The 27,450-nt window shown below is 34.8% G+C and overlaps 1 protein-coding gene and 1 long non-coding RNA gene across 2 annotated transcripts in view; both read right to left on the bottom strand.

The window, feature by feature from the left end:
• Nucleotides 1-22,619, bottom strand: part of LOC113510113 (pantothenate kinase 3) — a 54,096-nt gene extending 31,477 nt beyond the window's left edge. Inside the window, exons 1-2 of the mRNA XM_052899025.1 lie at nucleotides 22,465-22,619; nucleotides 13,714-13,806 (exon numbers count right to left, since the gene is read on the bottom strand). The gene's annotated coding sequence lies outside the window, so the exon portion shown is untranslated. The remainder of the gene's footprint in view (nucleotides 1-13,713; nucleotides 13,807-22,464) is intronic.
• Nucleotides 22,620-22,927: 308 nt separating this feature from the next.
• LOC128201603 (uncharacterized) lies at nucleotides 22,928-26,960 on the bottom strand. The gene is made up of 3 exons (XR_008253322.1): nucleotides 25,114-26,960; nucleotides 23,893-24,090; nucleotides 22,928-23,456 (listed from the first exon to the last, which is right to left on the bottom strand). It is a non-coding gene; the product is annotated as an uncharacterized LOC128201603 (long non-coding RNA).
• Between the last annotated feature and the right edge of the window lie 490 nt (nucleotides 26,961-27,450).

Genomic DNA, 27,450 nt, shown 5'->3' with positions numbered 1-27,450 from the left:
GTATATTTATCTAATCTCGGATCAAGGTGATAATGTGACAGTTCCTCGTGGCTATTTTTATCTGTTTTGTTGTTATTCGTTACGTATTTAGATTATATATGTAGATACGTCTCCATACATATGTTTCGCTGAAAACAGGTCAACATGTTTTATCCGTGTGTGCGTAAATCGGGTTACCAGTATGAAAGAAAGAAATAAATATTTATTTAGTGCTACATTTCATACATTAATTACATTTTTTTTATACAGGGGGTATCATGGGCGATACAGTGTACTTTGTTATGTCCACGGTACTGCTCATGTCTATAGGCGACGGTTACCTCTTTCCATCAGGTGGTCCGACAGCTTATTTGCTATTTTAAGTTGCATAAAAATGAAGAAATTTATATTTTTTTTTTATACCACTGAGGTGGCAAACAAGCATACGGCCCACCTGATGGTAAGTGGTTACCGTAGCCTATGAACACCTGCAATACCAGAGGTATTACGCGTGCGTTGCCGACCCTGAAGAAACCTCTTTACCTCCCTTTTGAAGAACCCCATACTGTAGCTGCATATTATAAGGAAAAATTAAAAAATAGAAACGATACAAAATTCTTACGAACATATTTCAAAGAACAAGATAATCAGTGAATCACTGAAATACTTTGTTTTACATCTGAGTGTAAACAGAAAAATAATATTCGTTTTTTAATCGTTAAAAAAATTACCGCCATTTCATTTAACACATGTACTCAAATAAGTGACACATACATAAGTATTTTTGTATTAAGTCAAAAAAAAAAAAATTTTAATTCCATCTTAATTGAGAAATTTTTAATTAAAAAATTAAAGTCGGCTTAACGTCATATTAGCTGACTTAAATTTGTCACGTTTTTGACATTTATTTATTTATGTTAAATAACTTTATTGACCAAAATAAAATAAGGTGCAAATGGCGGACTCAATGCTAGCAGCATTCTCTACCAGTCCACCGTTGGGATGAACAGTGGATCACGGACGTAGTACTTCATTATTGGGATAGGTAAAGAGAATAACAACTAATAATGTATACCTATACAAAATAAATAACATATACATAAATATAAAGGAACATGCATACATATACATGATATAAATAGAATCGAATCAGTACAAGCTGATTTCCTTCGTTACATTACAATGAAATTTCATTTAAAACGAAATTTACGTGATTATGAGGAACGTACGAAGTATTTTGGATTCTTAACTTTAGAAACGAGGCGTAGAATTGGTGATCTGTGCTTGCTTTCTAGGATTGCAAATGGATTGTTGAATGAATCATTAACAGCTTCTCTGAACTTGATTGCGTGTAAGCATTCTTTTAGACATCCTCGGCTATTCGGTATTCCATCCACCAATAATAATGTCTCACATAATAATCCCATTCATCGGATGTGTCAATCGTATAATAAAATTAGCGAAAGATTCGATCTCTTTTATCAGAGTACTATTGGGTTTAAGAGGTCGTTGTATGGTTTTGAGGATAGAGTAAGTATGGATCATAACTGTAATCAGTAATGTAATGTACATCTAGAAAAGCGTTACAACGTTTACTTCTAACTTACTGTTAAATGATGTTTCCAATGTAAGGTTGGCAAACTGCGTATTGATAAATTTTTGTATTGTTTTCTTTTTAATGGTTCATTTCTGTTTGCAAACTGTTATTGTAACTTATGACAAATAAATAAATACAAAACTAAATAGATATTACTACTACCAGAGGGATTCTTTGTACAAAAGTCGTTTACTTGGGCACCTCTGTCTCATTCGTGTTTTAACCGTGAAGCAGTTGTGTTTGCATGACTGTATTTCGGTTTGAAGGGTGGAATATGGCAGTGAATTTACAGGGTACAGAGAAATGCATGAGGGTATCATGGGCGAAACAGTATACTCTGTTATGTCCACAATACTGCTCATGTCTATAGGCGACGGCTACCACTTTCCATCAGATGGGTCGTGAGCTTGTTTCCTATTCTAAGTTGTATAAAAAAAATATATAAAATATAAGTAATATATATATAAATAAAATATAAAAGACCATGACTAGCTACCACTGTTGTAGAGTTGATAAGGTGAGCATAGCCTCTTTAGAACATGTATTTATTTCAAACGACGCCTCTGTCTATATAATCTAAAATTACGTATACTTATATAATTTTATCAGATATCAATTATTTTATATTCACGTTATGTTTATTACATTAATCAGAGAAAATACTTTGTACATACGATTGATAAAAAATATAAAATTCAGAGATAATCTCAGATAAAAAGGTATAATGCGAGCCTTGAAATAAATATAGAAGCGAAAGAAGTGAAATAGGTATAAACAGGTAAGGCTTTAGCTTGATGTATTTTAAAAAAGAAAAAAAAAACAATTCAAAATTTAAATTTCCCTAGTGGGAGACAGGCGAGACCATAGACTTTTTTTTTTATTTATTGTGACTTTGGCGAAAGCCATCAGCCAAAAAGTGACAATTACAAGGTAACAGAACATAAAATTACAAGACAAACGAGACCATAGATCTAGTATAACGTAAGGGCGTGATAGATATGTATGTATGTATGTACAAAATTTCATTAAAAAAATCATCTTTGTGGAACTTTTGCGAAGAATAATTTAAGGTTACATAAAAAAAAAGCTACTAAACTGATTTCGATAATATTCCTATGCGACCAATCTGAAAATATATCCTTTCAGATAAAAAAAAAAAAATGAATGTTCCAAATCAGTTTACCGATAAATACCGATATAATGAGGAGACAAATATAAAAAAAAAAATACGACCGAATTGAAAACTTCCTCCGCAATAATTATATTTTTTGAAAAAAATTACTAACAAAAACTAGTGATAGATATGTATTTATTTTGATTTTAATTGTATGAGTTACTTATATATGTCAACATATTTCAAATTTTTTTATAGAAACATCATAATGTTTCCCTCTATTATTGTACGCACACTGCCCGCTAATAATTAATGCTCCTTACTACTCAGGGTTTGCTGGAAGAGAACTCTTACAGAGTTAAGCTCGCCTGTTGTACATCTTTATTTTATATATATTATAGGTTGTAATTTTTTTTTTGTGTACAATAAAGAATAAATAAAAAAGAAAAAAAAAATAAAAACATTTAATGATGAACGACATCAAAATTTCATTTACATAAATAACACGCCGTGTGGTCCCGGCATAGAATAGGGCCTACTGAAAATCATTGTCGTAGCTTCAGATTTGAAACTGCGACATATGCCGAGTTAGGTCCTTTGCACAAACACTGCTACGTTCATTTTGTTTTTTATATATTTTTCTTTTTTTTATTTTAAATTAAAAGTAAAATAGTAATGTTATTATATATTATATAATTTATATTATTTTTCTTAAAGAACGATTGTATTTAACTAATTAAATTATTTAAATGAAAAGTTTGTTTACTTTATGTGTAAATAAATAAATAAATAATAAAAAAAAAGAATAGGCCACCACTTCCATTCCCGCGGGTGTCATAAGAGACGACTAAGGGAATTTAATAGTCGAGGGGGAGAAGGGATTGTTAGCAATGGAGTTTGACATCCCCATTACTAGCAATATGCCCTATTAGGTCGACATCTACGTGGTTCCCCTGGAAACCATCGTGAACAATTCTTATTTAATTCGTCACGATGGGCTAACTGACCTGCTTCATCCTCATCTATCATCCTTCACTGGTGCCCCGCCGGTGTATACCGATAGCACGGGTGGGGTTACCATTTCATTATCACCCATTAAAAAAAAATAGTTGAGGGTGGGCAGCAGCGTCCCTCTTAAAACCTCACCAAAGCCTATCTGCGGTTGCCAACTCGCCTGCCAAGCGTGGCAACTACTGGCAAAACCCCTAGGAGAGCCCTATGTTCAGTGAACAGTTAACAGCTATATCATCATCACCATCACCTTTCATCAGTAAATAAATAACTGCGCTATGGGTATTTACATATAACAACTAAATTGTAAATAATATTGTCTTTAGGCGACTTGGAAATTCTTGGCACTAGAGGGCGACACCTCTATAGTAGTAACAGTATTTATTATTTAAGTCCATATTTGTATCATTTTATTGTATCATAAAAAATATTTTTTATTTATTTATTCATTAGTACATATATGTGTACATGGCGGACTTAATGCTAAAAGCATTCTCTCCTAGTCAACCTTAAGTTTACTTATTATATTATATTATCTTACTTATCTTAAACAATAATTCTTACAAAGTCCAATAAAAATAAAACCTTAAAAATAGATATTTATAAAAAAAAAAATTAAAAACACATATTGTACGTCCATTAATAGTGGACATGAAAACTTCGTAATTCGAATAAGTACAATTAGCAAGTACAGTTAATTTAAAATAAATAAATAAAAAAAAAACACTCACATGATTGTATAGTAATAACGCCCGACTTTTCAGACATGTTTCAACAGTATATTCAATTAATTACTAAACACTAATATCACAGATTGAATAAATAATATCCGATAATACGATCACAGCATATCACATATCATCGGCTACGTCCAAATCAAACATGTCCGCTAAGCCCAGTAGTGAATAACGCAACAATCTATCGATTATTGTTTGCAAAAATATAATATAATAAAACACGATCCACCAGAATTCGATAAGGAAGCGATAATCGTGAGACATTAATAGAGGGACGTGCGCGCGCCGCGAACGCTACGCAGCGAATGAGCGGTACAGTGTGGCGCGCGCGGAAATGTGTGCGCATACGCACGCAATTGATAAGAGCTCGCGAAGTGATCGATGGCAATTGTCAATATGACAATAATATGTCGCATCTGATAATATTTTTGCACACGATGGGGTTTTCTCTCGTATTAATCTTATATCAATTTTGTCACTATTAAAGCCGCTGGGTTTTTTTTTACTAATGTTTGTTGGCAGATGAATTGTTAGTAATGGAAACATTAATTCCCCATTGCTAGCAATATACTCTGGTAGGTCGACCTCCATGCGGTTCTCCCTGGAATTAAACGTGATTATTTTTTGTTGAATCCCAGTTGGCCCATTGTAATCAATGGGCCAACTGGCATGCCTTTTCATCCTCACCTATCATCCCTCACTGGTGCCCCGCCAGTGTATAGCGATAGCACAAGCGGGGGGTTACCATTCTACTAGAGGTCGACCTAGTTGGGTATATTGCTAGCAATGGGATTTTTAGTCTCCATTACTAACAATCCCTTTCCCCCCTGGTAATTATAGTTTTTTTTCATGGATGATAATGGAATGGTAACCCCGCCTACGCTAACGGTATACGCTGGCGGGGCACCAGTGAGGGATGATAGCAGGTCAGTTAGCCCATCGTGATGAATTGCACTAGAATTAACCACGACGGTTTCCAGGGGGAACCACGTGGAGGTCGACCTGATAAGGCATGTTGCTAGCAATGGGGCTGTCTAACTCCATTGCTAACAACCCCTTTCCACCCTGGTAATTAGAGTTAGGCTTGATATTTCAAAAGGGACGCTGCTGTACACCTTTTTAACATTAAACTCCCTTAGTGGCCTCTTACGAAACCCACGGGAAAGGAAGGGGTGGTCCATTCTATGCCGGGACCACACGGTAAAAGACTAGTATACAATAAAGTTAAACGTCATTTATTGTAAATAAATACACTGTGTAATATTGACCCGATGACGTCACTTTACATAACAAGTGTCTTGTGAAAATATTTATATAACGACATGGGGAAATATCGTTGGCACGTTATGTCATATTTGTTTATAATATATGCCTATAAATATGGAATATGTAACACCGTCACATGTATATAGATAGATAGATAGACACTCTTTATTGTTTCCTTCAAAAAGATTACAATAGTAAACATATTATAAATATAAACAATTTTTTTTTTATTTATTTAAAAACTTCTTTCTTAAAAATTTCTTCAAAACAAACTTATAAAAAAAAAACTTTCTGAAATATTTCTTCAAAACCTCTAATATTATTTTGTCATTTCCATTGAAACATATATATATATATACATATACCCATTTAAAGAGCTCACACATACATACACACACACACACACACACGCACACACACACAATCTAGTAACTATTGTTATGATATACTACAGTGTAGTTTTTTATTTTTATTTCCTTCTAAATTTTATAATTACTCTAGCCACGACAAATTTATATCGCTAAGTCAGTAAAAACCTGTTATTGGCTTTTTATATGGATAAGTTGTTATTGTTTTAAGCTATAAATTGTAAGCTGTTGGTTTTCCAATAAATAAATAAATAAATTCTTTATTGTACACAAAAGGTTATTGAAATGAATTACGTTCTGACGGTCGGTGATAGGTTTTTTAAAAAAGGAATACTATTTAAATTCACAATGTCGTTTAATATAATTTAACACACAGTCTTTATTTAAAATTAGTAATTATATATTATTAATTATATATATGAATCGTGAATGATTCCTAAAATATACACCGTACGTCCGCGACTTAAAACATACTGGCCTCTCACCGCCCTGTCGTATTCCCTTTTATCAATTTCCTTTGTAAAGTGTGTCTTCATTCTTTCTGGGAATTTGTGTGTGGGAACAGCTATTGTGCAATATGTATTGGTATGTTGTAGTATGGTTTGGAAGGGGTTTGCACCCGTAACAAATGTAAAAACAAGCATAATAGTGCACAGAGGCGAGCTTATCTCCAATAGAGATTTCTTCCAGCAAACCCGATATGAGAAAACTGACAATTAATTAGTAGTTACAGTCGTACATGTGTACCGATCGACTTAAATGTTATAGTTAAAAATAAATTAATAAAATATCTAAATAATTATATATATACTTTACAATTATATTAAAACACAGTCTTTATAATATATATAATATAATAAAATAAATTTAAAAAAATTGTCAAAAAAATAAAAAATTTTGGGGTACCCACCCTTATCATTGACGGGTATGAAAAATAGATGTTGGCCGATTCACAGACCTACCCGATATGCACACAAAATTTCATAAATATCGCTAAAGCCGTTTCGGAGGAGTGTAACAAACACCGCGACACGAACGAGCGTTAGGGAAAACGCGGTGTAGGACGACCCTCCACTAGATTTTTGGCACGTTTTTTTTAATTTCCCAATTTACTGATCGTTTATTTGTAAGGGGGACTTTGTACAAAAGTCGTTTGCTTGGGTACTTCTGTCCCATTTCTGTTTCTCTCCCTGGGGCCCTGAACCCCGGCCGACTGTGCTTCTGCCGGGGGTTACTTGCCATCTCCTCTCCTTAAGAGGGGAAATGTGAATTTTTGTAAAATTTAAATAATAATAATAAAAAAATTACAATCGACTCAAGGACCTTTTTTTTTCTGAACTCGCTTGAAAATAAATATAATAACATAAAATCATTAAAACTTACAAAACAAGATCGTTCATTATCTAACACGTGTTTTTTTTTGTGGCTATTTACATAAGAATATAAACAAAAACTATATATATATATATATATATATATATATATATATATATATATATATATATATATATATATATAATCTTACTATTTATATATAATAATAATATAATTAATAATTATATAATAAATACCCAATAAATAACAGAGGGAGACTTTGTACCAAAGTCGTTTGTCTATAGGCCACCTCTGTCCCATTCCAGCTTGTTTGCCATTCTAGGTTGTGTCTACCGTGAAGCAGTTGTGTTTGCATGGCTGTGTTTCGGTTTGAAGGTTTTGTTAAACACAGTTTTGTTATGGCGTGAATTTTTTTTGTTTGCACTGGGTACAGAGGAATAACACCTGAGTCCTCAGGAATGGCAACGCATGGGGGGTATCATGGGCGAAACAGTATACTCTGTTATGTCCATGGTACTGCTTATTATCATGTCTATAGGCGACGGTTAAAACACTTTCCATCAGGTGGGCCGTCAGCTTGTTTTGTTCCATTCTAGGTTGGCATAATGTCCAGCCTTATATCTGACGTAGTTATGAGGTAAAACATTGTAAAAAATCAATCGATTTGAAAACCTCCTTTTTGAAGTGTGGTGAAAATTAAAAATACACACTAAACAAAGGTTTGTTAAACATAGTTTTGTTAAACATAGTTTTATTAAACACAGTTTTGTTAAACACTGTTTAGACGAGCGGTGTTTTACATTTTTTTTGTTTGCAAGACCGTTGCGCTCAAGTTCACCGGCGAACTGTACTAACAAATAATTCTCACATTACAGATAAAAAGGTCAAGGTCCATTAAAAATATCCAGCAATTAGATAAGTGGTCGACACGGCTCTTCTATTTGACCGCGTTTCGAATGTTAATTGTGTTAATATGTCTCTAGAAGTGAGAACATGCCGACCTTACTGTTTATTATCCTGAATTTTGTATGCTTTTTAGGGTTCCATACCTACAAAGGAAAAAACGGAACCCTTCCATCAGGGGGTCTACCATGAAATGAAATTCCGAATTTTCGGGCTCATTTTCGTATCTTTGTTCGTACCTAAATCGACCTAGTAAATGGAGCTTAACGTTTCGTTCATGATAAATCCTATCCTAATAGTCCAGAGGAACGATATTTTAATATTTTAAATAATTTTAAGCGGCGTGTATTATGTAATTTTAACATCAATCAGCATATCAGCCTTTAACTGTCCACTGCTGAACATAAGACCCCCCTTGGGGAGTTCTGCCAATAGTTGCCACGCTTAACAGGCAAATTGGCAATCGCAGTTAGGCTTTGAAGATGTTTTAAAAGGAACGCTGCTGCCCATCCCTCGCCCTCTTAGTCGCGTCTTACGACATCCACGAGAATAGAAGGAGTAGCCCATTCCACGCCAAAGCTACACAGCCAGACCAATTCAGAACTGGCAAACAGGTTGCGTAACTCGTAAAGAAAAAAACAAAATTTTGATCATTTGGGAATCTCCTGTCGACAGTTGCTTGAAAGTGATTATGTAAATAAAAACTTCGGGTTTTCCTCACGTCTGTATGTACGTCAGGGTACGGTATGTGATGACGTCACGTTGACTTGAGCATTACATTTGCTCCCCTTTGAACTATGGTAATGCCATCGCGTTGTTAACAAACCGCTTTGTTACCAATGACGTGATTTGAATATATTTGATATTGAGATTATGTATTTAAAAAAAAGCTATTTCAATTTGTTTATGGCGTTTAGTAAAAAAAAAAAAAAAAACTTTATTTTCTTTTTATTTATTCTTTATTGTAAAGACTGGTACTACATAAAAATATGACAGAGGTATGTCAATGTACAAAGGCGAGCTGAACTTTTTTTATGCAACTTAAAATGGCGAACAAACTGACGGCCCACCTAATGGAAAATGGTTACCGTCGCCTATAGACACGAGCAGTACCATGGACATAACAGAGTATACTGTTTCGTCCATGACACCCCCCATACGTTGCTATTCCTGAGGACACAGGTGTTATTCCTCTGTACTCTGTAAAATGCAAAAACAACTGCTTCACGGTAGAAACACGAATGGGACAGAGGTGGCCAAGCAAACGACTTTTGTACAAAGTGTAACAGTTCTCTTCCAGCAAAAGCCAAAGTGGAAAGGAGCATCAATGTCAACGGGTTTTTTTTAATGGGTGAAAATGGCATGGCAACCCCGCCCGCGCTAACGGGATACGCTGGCGGGTCACCAGTGAAGGGTGATAGATGAGAATGAAAACAGACCAGTTAGCCCATCATGATGAATTCATCAGGAATTAACCATAATAGTTTCGAGGGGGAACCGCGAGAAGGTCGACCTGGTTGGGTATATTGCTAGCAACGGGATTCTCAGTCTCTATTACTAACAATCCCTTTCCCCCCAATGTCAATGGGTAGAGCGGTGTACAATATTGTGACATTTTACAAACAAAAAAGAACCAGACTTAAGTTTCTACATAAACTTCACTACAACAAGACTGCTTCAAGGAACGGTCTTGAGCCACCTACATTCACTGACTCGCTGCAAATAAATTTGATCAATCCAATGTGTCTCCGAAACATCTTGCCATTCATCGGTGTTATAGGTATATCAGTCTAATATGTCTACGAAACATCTACTCATTCATTCGTGTGTCATATATGAGTCTAATGTGTCTACGAAACATCTAGTCATTCTTCGGTGTGTTATATATAAGTCTAATGTGTCTACGAAACATCTAGCCATTCTTCGGTGTGTATCAATCTAATGTGTCTAGAAAACATCTTGTCATTCTTCGGTGTGTTATAATATCAGTCTAATGTGTCTACGAAATATCTTGTCATTCTTCGGTGTGTTATATATAAGTCTAATGTGTCTACGAAACATCTTGTCATTCTTCGGTGTGTTATATATAAGTCTAATGTGTCTACGAAACATCTAGCCATTCTTCGGTGTGTATCAATCTAATGTGTCTAGAAAACATCTTGTCATTCTTCGGTGTGTTATAATATCAGTCTAATATGTCTACGAAACATTTTATTATTCATCGATGTGTTATATATCAGTCTAATGTGTCTACGAAACATCTAGTCATTCTTCGGTGTGTAATATATAAGTCTAATGTGTCTACAAAACATCTAGCCATTCTTCGATGTGTTATATATTAGTCTAATGTGTCTACGAAACATCTTGCTATTCATCGGTGTGTTATATTTCAGTCTAATGTGTCTACGAAATATCTTGTCATTCTTCGGTGTGTTATATATAAGTCTAATGTGTCTACGAAACATCTTGCCATTCTTCGATGTGTTATATATTAGTCTTATGTGTCTACGAAACATCTAGCCATTCTTTGGTGTGTATCAATCTAATGTGTCTACGAAGCATCTTGTCATTCATCGGTGTGTTATAATATCAGTCTAATATGTCTACGAAACATTTTATTATTCATCGATGTGTTATATATCAGTCTAATGTGTCTACGAAATATCTTGTCATTCTTTGGTGTGTTATATATAAGTCTAATGTGTCTACGAAACATCTCGTTATTCATCCGTGTATCATATATCAGTCTAATGTGTCTACGATGGATGGAATGGATTGGATAAGGTAATCGGATGGTTCTTACAAGATGCAGGAGCAGCAGGAGAGGACTGGACTTGGAGGTTCTCAGGATATGGCGGTATTGAATACCTGGAACAAGTGCGTGATTGCCAAACAATATAAATTAATAATTGAACAATTTACACAAACAACGCCATCTGGTGGCAATCTAGTTTACTAGTTAGTTAATTAGAATTTATTTTTTTAATTCCGCTACCATTTAGTATGCCGACTGCTGACACCCGACGATTGATAGAGGGAAAAGGGATTGTTAGTCAATGGTGTTAGTTGGGGTCAATCAAACCCCATTGCTAGCAATACATCCTGTCAGGTCGACCTCCACGCGGTTCCCCCTGGAAAGCATCGCGGCTAATTCTAGTGAAATTCGTCATGATGGGCTAACTGACCTGCTTTCATCCTCACCTTTCATGTCTCACTGGTACCCCGCCAGCGTATACCGATACCGCAGACGGGGTTACCATTCCCTTATAACCCTTATTATTGCGGGAGAAAGGGATTGTTAGTAATGGAGATTGAGAATCCCATTGCTAGCAATATACCCAACCAGGTCGACCTCCTCGCGGTTCCCCTGGAAACTATCATGGCTAATTCCTGACGAATTCATCATGATGGACTAACTGGCCTGTTTTCATTCTCATCTATCACCCTTCACTGGTGCTCCGCCAGTGTATCCCGTTAGCGCAGGCGGAGTTACCATATCATAATCATCCATAAAAAAACCCTTAGTATTGTTAGAATCGCAGCTGAATACCTATCTTGTTAGGAGTAGATATACATGGAAGGGTAGACCAGCGTGAAGGCAGTAGTAGCACTTGTTCCGAACACAACAGATTCAGTTCTAGTCGGAGTAACTTGACAATTCATTTATAAGAAACACAAAACGCGCTAAATACACGAACCGCTATATCGTACTACGTTTTTTTTTTTAATAGTACATTACTGCAGCGGCCAGCAACTGAGGCATTAATGGACGGACGTACAAATGTGGGCCGAGGTGTAGCCGAGGCACACATACGTGAGTCCATCAATGCCTAGTTGTGGCCAAGGCTTGTATAGTACTTTTCTCAAACAATGCGCGGAAATCCAAAACACATTTTTACTTTTTAAATTCAATGTCGAATAACGAACAATAATATTTTTTCACGCGCCATGTTCCTTTGTTTTTTTTTTCAATAAACAGCTTTCTATTTGCAAGCCAGCCAAGAAATTTAAATAAAACTTTGTATTAGTTACCTCCTTGGTAGCCATGTTTCGAAGTAAAAGGTCATTCCATTTTTAAATTACAGGACAGATATGAGTTTACATAGTAATTTATCTGGCCGCAAAACACGACAGATATGGATTTTCATACAACTTTTGCCGGCCGCTGCCCGTACGGCAGTATCTTGGCCAGTACGGCAATTTTGATTTATCTCGAAGAAGATTGTCAAAATAATGCTCACATTTCCAAGCATGTTTGAGAAATATTATTTTAAGGGCTTTTACCTCCTTCAGGTATATCAGTCCTATCGTACCCTCAACTGTTTTCTCAAACAAAACTTTATCTGCTTTCCGCGGAACGCGGAAAGAGAAGCAGTACTACGTTGTATTAAAACGTTATTTTAATTTGTAAAGACAGTTCCTCAGACAAGAGTCAATTCATAAAGACACATGACAAATGTTAAGGTTACTAGGCAATAATATTTTTCATTATCTATTTTCAAATTTCACTAAAGAGTCTATTAATACCTTTTTTTATACAACTTAGAATGGCAAACAAGCTGACGGCCTACCTGATTGAAAGTGGTAACCGTCGCCTATAGACATGAGCAGTACCGTGGACATAACAGAGTATACTGTTTTGCCCATGATACCCTCATGCATTCCTCTGTACCCTGTAAATTCACTGCCATATACCACCGTTTAAACCGAAACACTATGCAAACACAACTGCTATGCGGTTGAAACATGAATGGGACAGAGATTCTCAAGCAAATTACTTGTACAAAGTCTCCCTCTGGTAGAAAACATTTTTCATACAATTTTGCGTGATAAATAGTTGAGTGATTCCTTTATAACTTCTATATTTATTTTGTCTTATAATTTCTGCATCTTTTTAATGCGTAAACAATCATTTTATTTATTAAACAATACGTCAAGATACATTGTATGCGTAAGTATATAGAACACTGATAAAAAAAAACCAGTCGGCCAATTTGACAATTGACAAAAAATTGACCCGTTTTTGGGGCTCGATGCTCTATCTATATAACCTAAGAATACCCATTACCTTTTTTTATACCACTGAGGTGGCAAACAAGCATACGGCCCACCTGCTGGTAAATGGTTACAGTAGCCTGCCTGCAACAATGCCTGCAATACCAATATTATGCGCGCTGTGCCGACCCTGAAGAAACCTCTTTACCGCCCTTTTGAAGAATCCCATGCTGTAGTCTCTTGGGAAAACCTCGGCAGGGAGCTCATTCCACAACCTGAGTGTTCGTGGGAGAAAACATCTCTGAGACCGCGTTGTACGCGACCATCTAGGCTATAAGGTATGAGGGTGAACTCCCTGTCGATGGCGAGCCGTACGTATATTCACTAATAATGATAAAATTTACTCACCCATCACAAAACAAGGTATCAGTGAAGGAGTCCTTGCTTGTTTGTGAACATTCGGTACTTCCAAAGGTCACCTCGCCGCCATAATCATTTCACCTGCAAAGAAAAGCATAGTTTAGAATCTTTATTCAAATCTAAAAACAGAGAGTTACATAGAAGGAATGATAAAATAAAACTGTAAATCATATGGTTGCCTCCTTTCTTCTTATGCAAATATAATTAGTGAAAAAAGGACGAAAGATACACCATCGGTTGCTATTTTTGTCGATTCATAACAGGCTAGTGTATAGAAAATGTTATATAGCCGTATAACCCTACCAAATTCAGATACAACCTGCTTGCATACTTTCTACATAAACAGTGTCGAATATATAATCTAGTAATGTAAAATTTATTATTGACAATTATTTTATAATTAACATATCAATATGAATAAAAATTTTACATACACATAGATTACCCGCCAATTAATTATTTTCTCTCTAACTGCTAAGTTGGCTGGAAGAGATATATATTTACATATATACGCAGAAGTATAAAACAATGTCACAAATATAAACGCCCTCATCCTCATTGCAGGATTCCAAAACAAATCAATTAAGACGTACAGTTTAGTTGCATCAATGAAGACAAATTTTTGTGTCCAACAACTATTTGCGACGTTGCCAATTAATTCTTTATGAACGCTCTTAAAGTCTTCTCAATTCTAAATTCAAATAATTTGGAACACTGAATCGTGATTTTCATTTTTTGAATTTAGAACACGGATTGTTTTTTCTTTACTTAGTACACTCAATATGGAAAGGGATTATTTTATGCCCACTCTCCCCCCCCCCTTTATTCATGTACCTTTCCCCCACACAAAACATCATTATCTGGTCAATAACCGCATAGGTCACTGAGGGCATCTGCGACAAATGGAACTTGGGTGCATAGATTAATGTATACATTACCTTACAGAGTTGTATACTGTTACTAAATAGCAAAAAAAAAAAAATTTAAAATAATGCAGAAGCCACTGTTTTTTGTCTTTGGTGCAAAATAAATTTCATTGCAAACTGTCTCGTTTTCTATACATTTTTTTTTAATAGTTTTGTTTCTTAGATTATATAGATAAAGCGTCTTCATAGAAATGCTACGAAAAAACGGTTCAACTTTTTCATACAATTTTGCGTGATAAATAGTTACGAGTGATTCCTTTATAACTTCTATATTTATTTTGTCTTATAATTTCTGCATCTTTTTAAGTGAAGGTACATTATATGCGTAAGTATGTAGAACACTGATAAAAAAACGAGTCAGCTAATTTGACAATTAGCTGACAAAAAGTTGACCCGTTTTTGAGGCTCGATGCTCTATCTATATAATCTAAGTTTTGTTTATACCATAATTTTTTTTTTAAATATGTGTGCTTGTGTGTAGTCCTCAGGAATGGCAACGCATGGGGGGTATAATGGACGAAACAGTATACTCTGTTATGTCCATGTTACTGCTCATGTCTATAGGCGACGGTTACCACTTTACATCAGGTGGGCCGTCAGCCTGTTTGCCATTCTAAGTTGTATAAAAAAAACTCATTCATTCATTCATTTAATTATTTATTTATTTTCACTTATAGTTGGATTAACAATATTTAAAACTATTCCAAACTACAAATCAGTAGCCATAGACAGCGCTAGTAGTAGCTGAGAAATGGGGGAAAGGGATTGTTAGTAATGGGGTCAAATAGCCCCATTACTAGCAATATATCCTGTCAGGTCGACCTCCACGTGGTTCCCCTTGGAAAGCATCGTGAACAATTCTTGTTGAATTCGTCACGATAGGCTAACTGGCCTACTTCATCCTCACCTATCATCCTTCACTGGTGCCCCACCGGTGTATACCGATAGCGCGGGTGGGATTACCATTCCATTATCACCCATTAAAAAAAAAAGTAGCTAAGAAAGAGTAGTTACGGACTGACGTAATCACGTCATACGATTTGTATCTGCTATTTTTAGTTTCATCAGAACCCTCCTCTTTGCGAAGTCGGTTAATTACTAGATACGTACAAAGTCAATGTCGTGGCCGCCGCCGTTTTTCTTGTTATCTGATGACATTGAAAATTTAGTTTAAACTTTGGACCTTGGAAGTTCGTAGTAGTGTAGCAAATATTTCAGAGCAATATACGTTTTTAGCGTTCCTTTTTTTGCTCAACCCTTTCCTCTACACCGTAGATGGTGGAAACCACCAATAAATGCATTCCCAAAGAGGGTTGACGTCAGGCAGGTGGCCAGTCGTAAAACTATAAGCCAAATCTTTTTGTAATATGGATTTTTTTTATACAACTTAGAATGGCAAACAAGCTGACGGCCCACCCGATAGAAAGTGGTAACCGTCGCCTATAGACATGTTAAAAGAAAAGCGGTTAAAAGAATTATGAAAATTGGTTCAGAGTTGTCGACCTAACCGCGTAACCGTGATCTTAGTACCAGAGGGAGAGTTTGTACAAAAATAGTTTGCTTGGCCACCTCTGTCCCGTTCGTGTTTCTACCGTGATGCAGTTGTTTGCATGGCTGTGTTTCGGTTAGAAGGGTGGGATATGGCAGTGTATTTACAGGGTACAGAGGAATAACACCTGTGTCCTCAGGAATAGCAACGTATGGGGGATATCATGGGCGAAACAGTATACTCTGTTGTGTCCATGGTACTGCTCATGTCTACAGGCGACGATTACCACTTTCCATCAAGTGGGCCGTCAGCTTGTAAGCCATTCTAAGTTGCATAACAAAAAGATGGTCTTTAAAAAATCAGACATTTAACATTTGAAAGTCAGTTAAATATGTACTTTGAACTCTTTTCTCATATTTGTCTTTTTTATCACGCGCGAGATAAAAAAAAACTGTAAACCAAATAGGTATGACAACAGCGGCAAATTATACAGCCAAAACATATGACGCAGTACAAAGTACTAAAACTTACTCCGAGTACAATAATAAAAAAAAACATTAAAAAAATACAATGGAGTTGAGATTCTCCTTTTTGGAAGTCAATTGAAATCATCACTACGACCTCCGTGACATTTATTATTGTATGTATATCAACTGTTAACTTTCCACTGTTGGACATAAAGCCTCCACCCATGGGGGATTTTTTTAATGGATGATAATGTAATGGTAACCTCGCCTGCACGTATACGTGTATGGGGCTCCAGTGAGGGATGATAGGTGAAAATGAAAAGGCAGGTCAGTTAGCCCATCCTGGGGGATGAACTAATATACCGGCGCATCCCCCGAGTGGTAGGGTGAGCACGCCATCCACCCTATATTGAGAGAGGAGACCTGCTCTTACCATCTGGGGGCGGGTCGCTACCGTCGGAGATGTGGTGAGTGCGAAAGCGAACCCATGTCTCCGACACATGACACTTCGAGGGTATATCGTCTGGTTTTTGGTGGGTACACCCCCACCTTACGGGGGGATTCCCACAGTACCCATTCACCTCCCACAAGGTGTATGGGTCTGCATAAAGCATTTTCCAGACGTTAAATAAAAAAAAAGCCAATTAGCCCATCGTGATGAATACACCTGGAATTCAGCACGATGGTTTCCAGGAGAACAACGGGAAGGTCGACCTAATAATGTCTATGTTACCACGCTGATGCCCATCCCTCGACCATTAGTCTCTTAGTCGCTTCTTACGGCACATACGAGGTCTGTCCGGAAAGTTCGTATAAAAGTGTTCTGGAATGCGAGAAAGAGGAGTGGGGAGGCCAGGTAAGCGCAGGACCCCTTCCTTATGTCCCTAACAATGCTTCAGTTCTGGTCTGACCGCCGTGCGGTGCGAACTGGCTTGTCACGCCATCTGTGAAGTTACCTCTTAACGAAACCCCGTCGGCATGGAGCCCGCTTCCGTTGAAGAGCAGCGCGTCGTAATCAAGTTTCTCTCGAAACTCGGCAAGAATGGCCGTGAAAGCAAAGAGTGGAAGACATCCGGGGAACCACAAACAAAAAAATCAAGAAAATCCCGCTCAAATGTCAAGACAATGTTGATTGTTTTTTTCGATGTTCGGGGGATTGTCCATCAAGAATTCGTCCCTCCAGGCCAGACAGTTGATGGAAAATTCTACGTCGATGTGCTCAGACGCCTCAAAGCTCGTGTGGCACAAGTTCGTCCAGAATTGGCGCGAGAGGGGCGTTGGATTCTTCACCACGACAATGCCCCTGCCCACACCTCTCTTGTTGTCCGTGAGTTTTTGAGTAAAAATTCCATTACGGTGACCGAACACCCCCCCTATTCGCCGGATTTGGCCCCGTGTGACTTCTTCTTGTTCCCAAAAACCAAATTGGTATTTCGGGGGCGGCATTTGGGGGACATAAATGAGATAAAAAAAGCTACGACGGGGCAGCTGAGAAACCTACAACCAGAGGACTTTCAAGGAGCCTTCTCACAGTGGAAACGGCGTTGGCACAAGTGCATTATGTCACAGGGGGAGTACTTTGAAGGGGATAAAATTGATTTACCTGAATAATTGTAAAATAAAATTTTTAAAAAACTTTTATACGTACTTTCCGGACAAACCTCGTACAACAAAGGCGCGCACAATTTTGCCTAAATGAGTCCCTAATTCGATTCCAAGTCAGGCCTATTTTTTTTTAAGTTACCCAGGTATGGGTGTACTGGGTTACGTCCGCAGACGTTCGTCGCCCGATTCCTCATAACACAGGAGTATCCTTGTTTGAAGACCAGGCGATTGTTATCAATGTATGGCATTTACATCTTAATACTTGTACGTCAAAAAGACAATACTTCCGGTTAACAAAAAAAAGAATTTAAATTACCATAGACATTTATAGAAATGGTAATTAGGTATAGAGGAACTACCATAGACTGGAATTGTCATAAATATAGACGAGGTATTGTTAGTTGTATGAAAATTGTATGTACCATCTCGTCTAGAGATTGTATATCGGAATAATATGGCGCCATCCCTAAGTTTTTCTTTATTCTTTTGACTTCGATCCCTAACTTGGCACTCTTAGTTCGTTGTTTTTTTTTTTACTTTTTTTATGATACTTAACAAGCTAACAGCCCATATGATGGAAAATGCTAATAGACAGATAAATATGTAAATACTCTTTGTTTTCTCCAAAACATTACAATAGTAATTTTTTTTTTTACAACACAGGGGGCAGACGAGCATGCGGCTCACCTGATGGTAAGTGACTACCGCCGCCCATGGTCACCCACAACACCAACGGCATTGCAGGTAAGCTGCCGGCGTTTTATTATATTTTAAATACAAACAATTACAAGAATTGATCACAGTGAGAAAACATTAGGCGGATTTATCGCTAGAGCGATCTCTTCTGCGTTTTTTCATTTAAAACAACTGAATAAACACAATTTGCGTTACAATATTGTACTTGTCAACTTAATCTCTAATAACAAAAAAAAAATACAAACAAATAGAATACCTTCTATTTTCGAAGCAGTTTAAAAATTCATAGATTAAGATAACCTTGTATTCTCTTGTTACATTCTAAAATTAACTACAGATCATAGATTAAGGATAATACAAGGCTTTCTCTGTCTATGCCACAGATTATAAAGCTTAGTTTTTTCGATCTAAATAAAAAAAATAATTTAAAATAAGAACATGTTGCTTTTATACTCGAAATTTGAAAATTTGGCGCTAAAATAACTACTTGATGCTTAGTGCAATATTACATAGTTATAAAGATATTATATTATCAGTAGGATTAGGCATGTAATTAATAGGCACAATCTAACACTCATATACCAATGAAACGTGTTAGCTTGTATTTTAGTTAACTTTATATATGTTACTATAAATAAAAGATTGCACATTACAAGACAAGATTGGTAAATTTAAGGATTAACCAGAATGAGTTGATAAATATACCGATAGCGCAGGCAGGGTTGCCATTCTATTATCAAAAAAAAAACCTTAATTTTAAGTGGTAACCATCAGCTTAATTTAAAGCTGATGGTTACCACTTTCCATCAAATGGGTCTTCAGCTTTTTGATTTTAAAAAAGAGTCGGTACTTGTTTGCTTACGTGTTTTTGGGAAGAATGTCAAAATTGACTGATAGAACACACCTTCAAAAGGTTGTTAATGAATTAAAAATCTTTAGGATTTCGTACTAAATCGGATAATTTCGTACTAAAGGAATCCTTATTGTGCAACTTTATCTATCTGTCCATCTGTTACAGTGTTATATCTTAGCATCTATTAATACTATCAGTTTGAAATCAATACATATAACAAATCGTAACTGGTCGCTGTCTGTACATGGAAGATATATGAGAAAAACTACTGTAAGGGGCTTCATGAATGCAATAGAAGCCAAAACAATGATTTTTAGAATTTTTGTCTGTCTGTCTGTATGTTTGTACACGGTAATCTCAGCAACGGCTTAACCGATTTGAATGCGGTTTTAATAATTGTGTTGCAGTTTGCTTCACTTAACATTTAGTGTTTGTTTATTTCAATCAGTTTAGAAATAAAAAAGTTATATCAATCTAAAGAATCACATATAAAATGCTATAAAATAACCGATCAGTTGTATTGGCTGCAACTTTATGAAGGTATTAGGTACGTAATTATCATTTATGTATATAATACAATATAAGACCGGATTCATGAAGAGTTCCAATGGGAATGATATATGGGAACTACATAGAAGCGGGCAACGCCGCGTGAAATGGCTAATATACAACAGTTTAGAATATTGTTGACACACTTAAATATATATTATATGCACTAACCCTTTGTCTATTTTTAAAATGTCTTCTACCCAAATATTGTCTAGAAGGGATTGCTTAGTGATAAGCCACCTTTTGTATCATTTCACTTTAAAATTTACTGTACTCATTATTTTTATAAATGATGCAATAAAGTGTGAATAAATAAATATTATATTGCTAGAAGGCCAAAAGAATTTCCAAATAAGCCTAGATTAGCTAAATAAGACTAGTCTAATCAGGTTATTACAACATGCAAATGTTTAATTTGCAAATCCTAAAATAGATTTTTATTTATATATTTCTGACTTAAAGTTTTCGACTTGGAAAATATAAAAAAAGAAAATTTGTAAAGAGTAAAAACTAACAAAAGCTGTCAATAAATATTCTTTTAAACATTATAAACTCGGGGGGAAAGGGATTGTTAGTAATGGAGACTGAGAATCCCATTGCTAGCAATATACCCAACCAGGTCGACCTCCTTGCGGTTCTCCCTGGAAACTATGGTTAATTCCTGATGAATTCATCATGATGGGCTAACTGGCCTGTTTTTATTCTCATCTATCACCCTTCACTGGTGCTCTGCCAGTGTATCCTGTTAGCGCAGGTGGGGTTACCATACCCTTTTCACCATCAAAAAAAATTATAAACTCTTCAAAAACAAATTTATCTATGTTGTCTGATTTTTACCATCATTGTCATCATATCCACAGTTAACTGTCAACTGCTGAACATGGGTGTTCCGCTATTGATGGGTTTTGCCAGGATTTTTAACTATATTACTAGATAATCATAAATGTTTCATTTATTTACTTTGTAATACATAGGTAGGTAATAAAAAATCTATATATACTCTATTTGCATTGCTGTCTCTAGTGCCTTTGCCACATGAATCAGTGTACAAAATATCCTATGTGTCATGTTAGAATATAACCTATATATGTATCAAATTTCATTCAAACCTATTCAGCCCTTTAAGTATGATTGGGTAACAAATATTTAACAATTATCACAAACTTTTACATTAAAAAAAAAAAGGATAGATGAAAAACAATAAAAAAAAATATATAGACAGCTAAAAAGAAATTGCTTTAAGATTTCCATTAAACAATTAATTTGATATATATTTAATTACAATAAAATTATATAAAAAAGCTTGCTGTTGCATCTATACAATATCTAAATATAGGTCTTTCAAATTTGTGGCGGATATACCCAAAATTAAAGCACTCCTTGCTAAATACAGAAATATGTAATAACAGTATAGAGTATACATAAACACACTCAAGAATATTTAAACTTAAATAAATAAAGACAATCCAGTTGGTTACACCAAATGAATTTCTCATTTGTTTACAAGTCTGCATTTATAATCTGTTTTTCTATACTTTATCTTTACTTGTAAATAATGTTCTAAATTCAAACATTACAGAAAAATTTGTTGTGGTAAATAAGTGTAATGAATTTTTACTTTAAAATATATTTTCTTTCTTAAGATGCAATTATAATAAAACAATTACTGAGACCCACTTAGAAGATATGCTTGCTTTATTGGCTGTTTTATTTTTAAATGACCAAAGAGCAATTTTGAAAAAAGAATCACAAAATTTATTTAACTTTATGTCGCCATTAAATCATCATGTCTACACGCTAATTTGAAGCCGCTCAAGAAGTTAATTACTACCGTGCCGACATGGCTTTACAGACATACGAGATCGCTAGAGAGCATTTATAATAAACCGGTTTGCAAGTAGAATCCCAGAATGTAGGCTAATTTAAATCAACAAAACAATAGTACCTATAGTCATAGCGGTATAAAAGTTTTCCTAACTACGCAATTATCTTGTGTACAGTTATAATACTTATTAACATTGTTGTTATATGATTAATATATGTTACTTGACATTATAAAACTCAGCTAATATGCCGCGACAGTGCAAATGGCAGTGGAACGAAACGTTGAAACTTGTAATTCAAAAGAATAAAATGGTACAAATTAATACTTACAAGAAAAACAATCTGTAACTTTCTTGGATGAGTTAAAACTGATTATTGGGATAAAAATACAGGCAAAAGTTTACAATTATCACGTTTCAAGCAAGTTACGGAAGCAACGGAAATGTCAACTTAACTGATTGACTAAAGTGCACTGAAGTGACAGAATTGAACTTGACATGACAGATCAATTGATAGTCAGTATTTGACAGTTGCATATCCGGACACAGATAAAAGTGATATTATATAATATACATCAGCATATTACAATTTCCTTTGCTAAACACGAATTCAATGAAAAATCACGAAGAAAAATAAACAAATTGCTAGTATATATCATACCACCATCGTGATTGTATGCCAACTTTGCTAATATTATATTCAATTCTTGGTATTTACAGAGAAGAACTGTGTTACATTCATTGCAATTTTGGTAAAAATATTGTATAAAAGCAAAATGCGACCACTACATTAAACTTTATCTCTGTTAAAATCTATTTACATTATATAGATAAGTAGGTAGATTTTTAATAGAGACTAAAAGAATCTATTATTATTTTACTCAAGTAGTCCACTAATCTGTTAATATATTTTTGCATTTTTTAATGTAAACAAACAATCACTAAAAAAATTATTTAATGTTGTCAAAAGGACGATGTTATTTTTTTTTTTTATATACTCACAAGATTTTTTTAAAGTGTAAACATTTATTTAACGTCAAAAAACAAAACCTGCACGCCAGAAAAAGGCGGGAAACTCGAATAAGAACAAGCGGGTTTTTTAAATTTTTTTTATTAATTTATTAAAACTATCTCTATCAATTCTTATTATTGAATAAAATATTATATTTTCACTAAATTCAGCGACAGTAATATAATTAGCATTCATGGGGAAGCGCAGTTGTAGAAAAAGGAAAAAAAAAGATGACGATTCAGGTGATGTAGACCATGAACCTTGTAATGACAAGGATATATATTCGGAAGATACTTCTACTGACTCAGAATCTGAAATTGATAAGGCCGATAAGTATAAACCTTACTACGTCACAGATTATATTAGAAGATATCCCGAGGAACCCCCTGGGACAGAATTTGTTGTCTTTGTAGAATCCTCAGATAGTCAGAAAACCATTGGATCCAGAGACTTGCTCTCACTCTCCTCCTGTTTAAAACGATTTAATAAAGGGGTAACTTATCTTAGATCTATAAATAAATTCAAAATCGGAGTATACTTTCAAAAGCCAGACTTAGCCAATGCTTTTTTAAATAATAAAACTTTTTTAAATGACTACCATTTTAAGGCCAGTATTCCTGCTTCTTCAACAGAAGTTACAGGCGTTATTAGAAATGTACCTACAAATATATCTAATAAAAAAATATATACTATGATATAGAGTTCTAAGAAAATTATTGCTATTAAAAGAATTTTAAGAAAAAATACCTTGACTCATGGATATGTGTTACAGCCAACTCTAACCGTGACAATTACTTTTGCTGCATCTGTATTACCTGAATATCTGGATATTGGAGGTTGGCGCCACAATGTCACTCCATATATACCACCAGTTAAACAATGCTACCGGTGCTTGAGGTATGGACATTTAGCTAAATTCTGTAAGAATTCTGAGCGTTGCAGCATCTGCAAAGGTGAGCATAATTATAAAACTTGTACAACTGGAATGGAAAACGCTATTTGTGTACACTGCAATGGAAATCACACAAGTGTATCACCGCAATGCCCTGTTTAACAAAAGAAAATTGCTGAAAATAGATCTAAATTCAGACCTGCTTCTTTTGGAGATATACTTAGCACTGAAATATTTCCTAAACTGGGTAACAAACCTAAAAAAAATGTAGACCTAATTTCAATTCTAAATTCTGATAACAAGAGTTTATCACTTTTAATAGAAAGCATAATCAAACTTATTTCACTACATAACACAAAGAACACATCTATTAACACTAAAAGTGTTTTGAATGTGTTATATGATACTTTTGGTAATAGACCTATTTCACAAAATTCAATCGAGACCAATTAACTATCATACAGTGGAACGCTCAGAGCCTACTGAGCAATCGACATATTTTTACACAATTTTTAAATGAACATCATATTCACGTTGCTCTCATCTCAGAAACTTGGCTAAAACCACATTACAAATTAAAAATTAAAGATTATTGTATAGAACGAAATGATTGTGGTAATAACCACAATGGAGTAGCGATTATTATACATAATAGTATTAGATATAAAAAACTTCACTCTTTTTTAGACAATTCTTTGCAAACTATAGCTATTAGTATTGAAGTTAATAATTCTTGGTATTCAGTTGCCAGTATTTACTGTCCTACCAATAGTACACCTAGTTTTACTAAAGCCAAATTTAAGTTCTTTTTGGAGTCTCTTCCTAAACCCACTATCATATCTGGAGATTTAAATGCACATCATACTATGTGGGGTTGTACCTCCACTAATACAAGAGGTAAAGACATTCTTGATTGTTTAGATGAATGTAATTTGGTACTATTAAATGATAAGCAAGTTACTACTGTTGGCTCTCATATTTGGAGACCCAATGGCCTTGATTTAACTATGGTATCCCCATCCATATCATTAAAATGCGAGTGGTCGGTTCATGATGATCCGTTAGGAAGTTATCACCTGCCGACTTTTACTAAAATAAACACAAAGAACTCTTCATCAACTCCGTCAGGTGAACAACATGCTTCTATAGATGAAGTTAATAAACTTTTGTTAAATCGTATAAACCTACGTCTCGTTAATTGGGATCTTTATTCTGAAACTGTTAATCGATTACTTTTGGATTTCGAGTATGATGTCAATGAACCCTTAAACAATTACAATAGGTTCTGTAAAATTATTTTGACAGCTGTGGAACGTTCCGTTCCACGTAGGAACTTATCAAATAGCGGTGCAAATACTTCAAAGAGGCACAAACATATTGCAGTACCTTGGTGGAATAACAGGTGTGCGACAGCTGTCAATGATAGTAAAGCGGCTTACCTTAGGTTTAAACAAAATCCAACTCTCGATAATTACATAAATTTTAAAAGAGTTCAAGCTGTTAAAAAGTTAGTAATTAAGCAAGTAAGACAACAGGGGTGGCAGGAATTTTGTTCCAAATTTAATAGATTAACACCAATTTCCACTGTTTGGCAAAATATGAGAAAACTAAATTCAAAACATCGTCAAAATCATTTTAAAGATATATCATGGGTCAATGATTTTTTACGCAAATATACTCCTGATTTTGTACACTCATCTTTTGATGACAAACAGTTTAATTCTGTTAATTCATGCCCAAAATTTCTCACTGACCCATTCTCAATTGATGAAATATCCAGTGCAGTAAAATCTAGAAAAGATACAGCTAGTGGCCTTGATCGCTTAACATACAATATGTTTCGATTGCTGAATAAAATAAACCTTACTAAACTCTTACAAATTTTTAACGATTTATGGAAGGACTGTATTATCCCACCAGAATGGAAAATGGATTGTTTGATTCCAGTAATTAAACCCGGTAAAGATCCTACAAATTTCGACTCCTATAGACCTATAACATTGACGTCCTGTGCAGGCAAATTATTCGAACAATTAATTAAACAGCGTTTAGAGTTCTTTATTGAAAGTAATAGTATATTACCATCGAATCAATTTGGTTTTCGCCGTGGAGATTCAGCGCGCGAAAGTTTAGCGAACTTCTATGTCGACCTTAGTACTGCTTTGAATAACGATGAATATGTTCTATCTGTTTTTTTAGATGTCGTAGGAGCTTTTAACAATGTAAATTTAACAGTTCTATCTTCGATTTTATCCTCATTTCTTCCAATGAAACTTATCGAATGGATTTATAATTTTCTTAGTAATAGAGAAGTGTATGTTAAAGTAAATAGTAAATTAATAGGACCTAGGTTAAGCTCTAAAGGAGTATGTCAAGGTGGTATTCTAAGCCCGCTACTATATATTTTATATATCTATAAACTTAATTCAATTTTAGGAAACAGTGTGAACAACTTGCAATTTGCCGATGATTTATTAATTTATATAAAAGGAAAGAATATTATTGATATGCAATTAGTGTTAAATGAGTCATTAAAAAGACTTGAGAAATATTTTTCTCTTCTTTCCCTCGATATTAGTTTAACCAAAAGTAAAGTAGTTGTTTTTCATCAAGTTCATAAATATGTTCCATTAATGAATATTATATATAATAATCAAACTCTTCCAACAGACTGTAGCGTTAAATTTCTGGGGGTAATTTTTCATCAAAATTTAAAATGGGATCTATACGTTGATTGCTTAGTAGATCGTGCTTTAAGAGCCACTAATATAATAAGATCTGTAATTGGTCGTAACTGGGGAGCTGATCCTAAAATTATCCTTTTACTTTACAAATCTCTTGTTAGAAGTAATTTTGATTACGCTTTCTTTTGTTATGCCTCAGAACATAAATTAGTAGAAAAACTCGAAAAAATTCAAAATATGAATTTAAGACTTATTTTAGGTGCTATGTATACTTCTCCAATTATCTCAATGCAAGTAGAATGTAATTTGCCTCCTATCCTTCTTCGTTTCGAATACCTAAAACTCAAATTTCTCTTCAAAGTTTTTTCAGTTTCCAATAACCCACTCATACTCAAATTATTAAATTGCCCCATTTCTATGTTTTTGAATAAAACTATTGTCAATGATTTGAATTTACGAGATGAATATAACATCTATAGTAGTAAGATACTTCCTTGTTATAATGGCCTTTATGAGAGTAAGTTCTGTAAGATCAAAATTGTTATACGTAAAGACATAAAAGAAAAGCACGATATGTATGAGACTTTATCAGAATTTATTGACTACAGGCAGATATATACAGATGGTTCCAAAAATGCACTTAGCACTTCAGTGGCTTTTTACGATTTGTCAAATAGATTTGGTCACGGTTATAAAATTTCAACTTTGGCTAGTATTTACACAGCAGAA

Source organism: Galleria mellonella, unplaced genomic scaffold (genome assembly GCF_026898425.1).
Source record: "Galleria mellonella isolate WM207_F2 unplaced genomic scaffold, CSIRO_AGI_GalMel_v1 utg121, whole genome shotgun sequence".
Lineage (NCBI taxonomy): Eukaryota > Metazoa > Arthropoda > Insecta > Lepidoptera > Pyralidae > Galleria > Galleria mellonella.
The sequence above is the reverse complement of the archived record's forward strand: the minus strand, read 5'-3'. Positions and strand labels throughout refer to the sequence as shown.